This window comes from Perissodus microlepis, chromosome 20 (genome assembly GCF_051167445.1).
Source record: "Perissodus microlepis isolate ML-2025 ecotype Zambia chromosome 20, ASM5116744v1, whole genome shotgun sequence".
NCBI lineage: Eukaryota > Metazoa > Chordata > Actinopteri > Cichliformes > Cichlidae > Perissodus > Perissodus microlepis.
Genome location: NC_140480.1, coordinates 20514705 through 20523931, shown reverse-complemented (window position 1 = coordinate 20523931; position 9227 = coordinate 20514705).

Genomic DNA, 9227 nt, shown 5'->3' with positions numbered 1-9227 from the left:
GAGAGAGAGAGCATTGCCCTGTAACCATGGCAACCGTAACACTGCCACCTGGAGCAACATAACGTAGCTGTCAAACAAAACCCAAAACAGTCCTGACCCACCACAATATGAAACAGGAAAGTACCGCAGTGTAATCCATTTATTTCAACAAAGTAACTGTAACCAACAAAGTAACCTTTTTAAACGGTAACTGTAACGGAATACAGTTACTCATATTTTGTATTTTAAATACGTAACGGCGGTACATGTATTCCGTTACTCCCCAACACTGCCCGTAGCTAGCCAGGCCCCTGTAGCTGGTGCAGCCGAAGATAGCGTAGGCCCCGCTAGCTGTTCCCCGGCAGACCCCAAGCAGCTGGGGAAATAGGGCGGCTGGGTGACGGTGAGGAGGAAGCATAGTCCTAAACAGAAGCCCCAGGTACACCACCAACCCGTTCATTCAATTCAATTCAATTCAATTTTATTTATATAGCGCCAAATCACAACAAAAGTCGCCTCAAGGCGCTTCATAGATACAGAGAAAAACCCAACAATCATATGACCCCCTATGAGCAAGCACTTTGGCGACAGTGGGAAGGAAAAACTCCCTTTTAACAGGAAGAAACCTCCGGCAGAACCAGGCTCAGGGAGGGGCGGCCATCTGCTGCGACCGGTTGGGGTGAGAGAAGGAAGACAGGATAAAAGACATGCTGTGGAAGAGAGACAGAGGTTAATAACAGATATGATTCAATGCAGAGAGGTCTATTAATACATAGTGAGTGAGAAAGGTGACTGGAAAGGAAAAACTCAATGCATCATGGGAATCCCCCGGCAGCCTATGTCTATTGCAGCATAACTAAGGGAGGATTCAGGGTCACCTGGTCCAGTCCTAACTATATACTTTAGCAAAAAGGAAAGTTTTAAGCCTAATCTTGAAAGTAGAGATAGTTTCTGTCTCCCGAATCCAAACTGGAAGCTGGTTCCACAGAAGAGGGGCCTGAAAACCGAAGGCTCTGCCTCCCATTCTACTTTTAAATACTCTAGGAACAACAAGTAGGCCTGCAGAGCGAGAGCGAAGTGCTCTAATAGGGTGATATGGTACTACAAGGTCATTAAGATAAGATGGGGCCTGATTATTTAAGACCTTGTATGTGAGGAGCAGGATTTTGAATTCAATTCTGGACTTAACAGGAAGCCAATGAAGGGAAGCCAAAACAGGAGAAATATGCTCTCTCCTTCTAGTCCCTGTCAGTACTCTTGCTGCAGCATTTTGGATTAGCTGAAGGCTTTTCAGTGAGTTTTTTGGACATCCTAATAATAATGAATTACAGTAGTCCAGCCTGGAAGTAATAAATGCATGAACTAGTTTTTCAGCGTCACTCTGAGACAGGATATTTCTAATTTTAGAGATGTTGCGCAAATGGAAGAAAGCAGTCTTACATATTTGTTTAATATGTGCGTTGAAGGACATGTCCTGGTCAAAAATGACTCCAAGGTTCCTCACAGCGTTACTGGAGGCCAAGGTAATGCCATCCAGAGTATGAATCTGGTTAGATACCATATTTCTAAGATTTTCAGGGCCGAGTACAATAACCTCAGTTTTATCTGAATTAAGAAGCAGAAAGTTAGCGGCCATCCAGGTCTTTATGTCTTTAAGACATTCCTGCAGTTTAACTAATTGGTGTGTGTTATCTGGCTTCATGGACAGATAGAGCTGGGTGTCATCTGCATAGCAGTGAAAATGTATGCTATGTCTTCTAATGATGCTGCCTAAGGGAAGCATGTATAATGTAAACAGAATTGGTCCTAGCACTGAACCCTGTGGAACTCCATAATTAACCTCAGTGTGTGAAGAGGACTCTCCATTTACATGCACAAATTGGAGTCTATTAGATAGATATGATACAAACCACTGCAGTGCAGTACCTGTAATACCTACAGCATGTTCTAATCGCTCTAATAGGATATTATGGTCGACAGTATCGAACGCTGCACTGAGGTCTAGCAGGACAAGCACAGAGATGAGTCCACTGTCAGAGGCCATAAGAAGATCATTTGTAACCTTCACTAAAGCTGTTTCTGTGCTGTGATGAGCTCTGAAACCTGACTGAAACTCTGCAGATGATCTGTTAGCTGTTTGACAACTACTCTTTCAAGGATTTTTGATATGAAAGGAAGGTTGGAGATTGGCCTATAATTAGCTAAGACTGCTGGGTCTAGAGATGGCCTTTTGAGTAAAGGTTTAACCACAGACAGCTTGAAGGCCTGTGGTACATAGCCGACCATTAGAGATAGGTTGATCATATTTAAGATCGAAGAATTAATCAATGGCAGGACTTCTTTGAGCAGTTTTGTAGGAATGGGGTCTAAAAGACACGTTGATGGTTTGGAGGAAGTAATTATTGAAGTTAACTCAGAAAGATCAATTGGAGAAAAAGAGTCTAACTTAACATCAATGGTACTAAGAGTAGCTGTAGATAATATTACATCTGTGGGATGATTACTGGTAATTTTTTCTCTAATGATAAAAATTTTATTTGTGAAGAAGTTCATGAAGTCATTACTAGTTAACGTTAAAGGGATGGTTGGCTCAACAGAGCTCTGACTCTTTGTCAGCCTGGCTACAGTGCTGAAGAGAAACCTGGGGTTGTTCTTATTTTCTTCAATCAGTGATGAATAGTAAGATGTTCTGGCTTTGCGGAGGGCTTTCTTATAAAGCAGCAAACTATTTCTCCAGGCTAAATGATGATCCTCTAAATTTGTGACACGCCATTTCCTCTCCAGATTACGAGTCATCTGCTTTAGGGTACGTGTTTGAGAATTATACCACGGAGTCAGGTACTTCTGATTAGAGACCTTAGTTTTCACTGGAGCTACAGTATCCAGAGTCGTACGTAGTGAGGAGGTGAAATTATTAACAAGATAATCAACCTCTGTTGGGGTAGCGTTCAGATAGCTGCTCTGCTCTGTGTTGGTACAGGGCATTGAAGATGATAACAGTGGGTGGATTATATTCTTAAACTTAGTTACAGCGCTTTCAGAAAGACATCTACTTTGATAAAATCTACTCTCCACCGCTGTGTAATCAATTATTGTAAATGTAAATGTTATCAGGAAATGATCAGACAGGAGAGGGTTTTCAGGAAACACTGTTAAATGTTCAGTTTCTATGCCATATGTTAAAACAAGATCTTCATGTGTCTAACCGTTTTTCCCCACTCGGCGACACACCCGCCGGGGGTCAAACTCTGGTAATTCTGTCGTCAGACATGTGAAGCTAGAGACACCGGCAACCATAGTCAATTGTCTTCCAGGGGCCAGAGCAGGCGACATTGAAGGAAATTTAAAACTGCTGGCTAAGGGTAAACGTAAATTCAGTAAAATCATAATTCACGTCGGCAGTAATGACACCCGGTTACGCCAATCGGAGGTCACTAAAATCAATATTGAATCGGTGTGCAACTTTGCCAAAACAACGTCGGACTCTGTAGTTTTCTCTGGTCCCCTCCCCAATCAGACCAGGAGTGACATGTTTAGCCGCATGTTCTCCTTAAATTGCTGGCTGTCTGAGTGGTGTCCCAGAAACGATGTGGGCTTCATAGATAATTGGCAAACCTTCTGGAGGAAACCTGGTCTTGTTAGGAGAGACGGCATCCATCCCACTTTGGATGGAGCAGCTCTCATTTCTAGAAATATGGACAAATTTATTAACCCCTAACCCCCCCCCCCCCAAAATATGACTATCCAGAGTTGGGACCAGGAAGCAGAGTTGCAGTCTTACACGCCTCTCTGCAGCTTCTCTCCTCCTGCTACCCCCCCAAAAACCCATCTCCATAGAGACTGTGTCAGCTCCCAAAAAGACAAAAAACAAACTAAAAACCAGCAACAAACAACTTAAACATAAACAATTACAAAGAAAGAACAATACAGTATCCACATCTGAACCAAAGAGTAAAACAGTGAAATGTGAATTATTAAATATTAGGTCTCTCTCCTCCAAGTCTCTGTTAGTACATGACTTAATAATTGATCAACAAATCGATTTACTCTGCCGTACAGAAACCTGGTCGCAGCAGGATGATTATGTTAGTTTAAATGAATCAACACCCCCGAGTCATTCTAACTACCAGAAACCTCGAAGCACAGGCCGAGGGGGCGGTGTGGCAGCAATTTTTCACACCAGCCTATTAATTAATGAAAGACCAAGAAAGACTTAATTCATTTGAAAGCCTGATGCTTAGCCTTGTCCACCCCAGCTGTGAAACTCAGAAACCAGTCTTACTTGCTATCATCTATCGTCCACCTGCGCCTTACACAGAGTTTGTCTGATTTCTCAGACTTTATATCTAATTTAGTTCTGAGCTCAGATAAAATAATTATTGTGGGTGATTTTAACATCCATGTAGATGCTAAAAATGACAGCCTCAACATGGCATTTCATCTGTTATTAGACTCAATTGGCTTCTCTCAAAATGTAAAAGAACCCACCCACCACTTTAATCACACTCTAGATCTTGTTTTAACATATGGCATAGAAACTGAACATTTAACAGTGTTTCCTGAAAACCCTCTCCTGTCTGATCATTTCCTGATAACATTTACATTTACAATAATTGATTACACAGCAGTGGAGAGTAGACTTTATCAAAGTAGATGTCTTCCCCAGGTTTCTCTTCAGCACTGTAGCCAGGCTGACAAAAGGTCAGAGCTCTTTTGAGCCAACCATCCCTTTAACGTTAACTAGTAATGACTTCATGAACTTGTTCACAAATAAAATTTTAATCATTAGAGAAAAAATTACCAATAATCATCCCACAGATGTAATATTATCTACAGCTACTCTTAGTACCATTGATGTTAAGTTAGACTCTTTTTCTCCAATTGATCTTTCTGAGTTAACTTCAATAATTACTTCCTCCAAACCATCAACGTTAGACCCCATTCCTACAAAACTGCTCAAAGAAGTCCTGCCATTAATTAATGCTTCAATCTTAAATATGATCAACCTATCTCTAATAATCAGCTATGTACCACAGGCCTTCAAGGTGGCTGTAGTTAAACATTTACTCAAAAAGCATCTCTAGACCCAGCAGTCTTAGCCAATCTCCAACCTTCCTTTCATATCAAAAATCCTTGAAAGAGTAGTTGTCAAGCAGCTAACAGATCATCTGCAGAGGAATGGCTTATTTGAAGAGTTTAAGTCAGGTTTCAGAGCTCATCACAACACAGAAACAGCTTTAGTGAAGGTTACAAATAGGGCTGCCACAAACGATTATTTTGATAGTCGACTAGTCACCGATTATTTTTGCGATTAGTCGACTAATCAGATCATGCATCCATTGGACGTACAGTGTACAGCTTATTGCACCAGCAGCATCTGCTCTTATATAACTATCATTAGCTTACAGCTTTAAGTGTTTACGGTATGTGCTAACTAAAAATAAAGACAAGATGATAGTTTATTAAATTTTAATGAAATTTGCAGATTGTTTCGGTGAAGTTTAATAAACTCCTTGCTATCTAAAATATAACGGGACACCGGAGTATATTCTCGAGCATCTCACACTTCTGATAATCAGTTGTCTGCTTGACGTTTATTCACCTGTGTAAAAACTATAACTTTAATCTCAGCCAAACTGATTTACTCAGGAACAAATAAAATACTAAAAAAAAAGCCAAACAATAACATTTTGAAGTTATCTAAGTTACTTATATATATTTAACCTGAGAAAGACGGCGGTGGGTTTGAAAACGATTTGCCGGGAGTCCGGTGTTCTCACGGGCTCTGGTGAGCCGTGCCCCCGGCTAGCTATCGAGCTAGTGGGTAACAGACGTCTCCGAAAACGTCGGAGCGCTTTTGAAAATATGTGGTGTCTTGATAAACTGAACAGATATTTGAGGTTTACACAGCTACATTCTCGCCTAAAAATATGTTAAACGTTTATTTTGTGACCCAGAAAGAATAATAAGAGTAATATTAAAACTAACTAGCTGCCGCCATTGTTGGAAACTGAGCTGGGCTGCGCTATGAATTCTGGGACACAGCTTCTTCTTCTTCGGGGTTTAACGGCAGCTGGCATCCTTGTACATGCAGTGCTGCCATCTTCTGTTTCAGTCCGTTATTACACTCTTAAATCCTACTACTTATTCCTGCGTCTTTTGTGATCTTACAAAGCTTCAAACGACGCGTCGACTATTAAATCAGTCGTCGACGATTTTGATAGTCGACGTAAAAGTGACTAATCGACTAATCGTGGCAGCCCTAGTTACAAATGATCTTTTTATGGCCTCTGACAGTGGACTTATCTCTGTGCTTGTCCTGCTAGACCTCAGTGCAGCATTCGATACTGTTGACCATAATATCCTATTAGAGCGATTAGAACATGCTGTAGGTATTACAGGTACTGTGCTGCAGTGGTTTGTATCATATCTATCTAGTAGACTTCAATTTGTACATATAAATGGAGAGTCCTCTTCACACACTGAAGTTAATTATGGAGTTCCACAGGGTTCAGTGCTAGGACCAATTCTGTTTACATTATACATGCTTCCCTTAGGCAGTTTCATTAGAAGACATAGCATACATTTTCACTGCTATGCAGATGACACCCAGCTCTGTCCATGAAGCCAGGTAACACACACCAATTAGTTAAACTGCAGGAATGTTTTAAAGACATAAAGACCTGGATGGCCACTAACTTTCTGCTTCTTAATTCAGATAAAACTGAGGTTATTGTACTCGGCCCTGAAAATCTTAGAAATATGGTATCTAACCAGATTCTTACTCTGGATGGCATTACCTTGGCCTCCAGTAACGCTGTGAGGAACCTTGGAGTCATTTTTGACCAGGATATGTCCTTCAACGCACATATTAAACAAATATGTAAGACTGCGTTCTTCCATTTGCGCAACATCTCTAAAATTAGAAATATCCTGTCTCAGAGTGACGCTGAAAAACTAGTTCATGCATTTATTACTTCCAGACTTGACTACTGTAATTCATTATTATCAGGATGTCCAAAAAACTCCCTGAAAAGCCTTCAGTTAATCCAAAATGCTGCAGCAAGAGTACTGACAGGGACTAGAAAGAGAGAGCATATTTCTCCTGTTTTGGCTTCCCTTCATTGGCTTCCTGTTAAATCCAGAATTGAATTCAAAATCCTGCTCCTCACATACAAGGTCTTAAATAATCAGGCCCCATCTTATCTTAATGACCTTGTAGTACCATATCACCCTATTAGAGCACTTCGCTCTCACACTGCAGGCCTACTTGTTGTTCCTAGAGTATTTAAAAGTAGAATGGGAGGGAGAGCCTTCAGTTTTCAGGCCCCTCTTCTGTGGAACCAGCTTCCAGTTTGGATTCGGGAGACAGACATCATCTCTACTTTTAAGATTAGGCTTAAAACTTTCCTTTTTGCTAAAGCATATAGTTAGGGCTGGACCAGGTGACCCTGAATCCTCCCTTAGTTATGCTGCAATAGACGTAGGCTGCCGGGGGATTCCCATGATGCATTGAGTTTTTCCTTTCCAGTCACCTTTCTCACTCACTATGTATTAATAGACCTCTCTGCATTGAATCATATCTGTTATTAACCTCTGTCTCTCTTCCACAGCATGTCTTTTATCCTGTCTTCCTTCTCTCACCCCAACCGGTCGCAGCAGATGGCCGCCCCTCCCTGAGCCTGGTTCTGCCGGAGGTTTCTTCCTGTTAAAAGGGAGTTTTTCCTTCCCACTGTCGCCAAAGTGCTTGCTCATAGGGGGCCATATGATTGTTGGGTTTTTCTCTGTATCTATGAAGTGCCTTGAGGCGACTTTTGTTGTGATTTGGCGCTATATAAATAAAATTGAATTGAAAATTGGATACAGACTGATGATGATGCCCTGAAAATGAGTCTCCCGATGAGCAGGTTGCAGAGCATGTCACCAGATGCTGAAAATGTGTGGATGTCTGGATTGCCAGAAAAATATGCAAACAGACCCAGAACACCTGAGTTTGAAAGAATGTGTTTGGCTGAATTTGCTTCAGAGTACAGGATTCTCTACAGCCGTCAAACAGAGTCCAAAAATGCCATCCCTCTTTTGAATAACATGGGTTATATTCAAAAAAGAACAATAGGGAAACCTGCAAAAATCAGATATCCTCGGTTCTCAGAAAAGAAACAACCAGAAAAGTTTTATAGCAGACTACTAAAACTTTATTTTCCACATCGATCAAATGATGACCTTAAAAACACAAAATACCCCACATCCAAGCAGTTCTACAAAAGTGGACGAAAACATGGTTTTGCAGTACGGCCAATTGTTACCTTTAACAAAAAGCGTTGTTGCCCAACGACAATCCACAGATGACACTGACGAAAATGAACTGGACATTCTTCCTGACTACCAAGTCAGTGGTGGCAGCAGTGGAACCATGCCAGCAATCATAGCACCAAAGCTGAGCCCAGACTTTGTCAGAAAGATGTATCAAAGTCTGAATGAAACCCAAGCCTCCATATTCTACACAGTGCGTGAGTGGTGTTTCAAACTTGTGTGGGGTCACTGTCCTGAGCAGTTCTTTTATTTTGTCTCTGGAGGAGCTGGCTGTGGAAAATCACATGTTATTAAGTGCATATATGAGGAGGCAACAAAGATTTTGCACCAACTCCCCAGATTCCATGACCAAGCAGACATGTTCTACCCTGCAGTACTGCTGACTGCATTTACTGGCACTGCAGCTTTTAACATATCTGGGAAAACACTGCACTCTCTGCTAAAGCTGCCAAAATCTTTAAAACCGTCTTATCAGGGACTGGGGAATGCACTGGATGAAGTGAGAGCTTCACTTTCAAATGCAGAGATTCTGATCATTGATGAGATATCTATGGTTTCTAAAGAGCTTTTTGCCTACATCCACTGGAGACTTCAGCAGATCAAAGGAAACAAGAAACCTTTTGGTGGGATGTCTATCCTTGCAGTAGGAGACTTTTACCAGCTGCCACCCCTTGGAAAAGCCAAACCACTCTGTGTGTACGAGGACAATGTCCTTGATCTCTGGAAAGACTATTTCCACATGGTCAACCTGACAGAAATCATGCAACAGAAAGATGATCATTCTTTTGCTGAAGTTCTGAACAGGATAAGAGTGAAGCAAAAAACAGATCCTCTTGACGCCGATGACAAAGCTTTGCTCACACAGGCTATCCATGACATAAAAGACTGTCCATCTAATGTATTACACATTTATGCTACAAACAAAGAGGTCGACA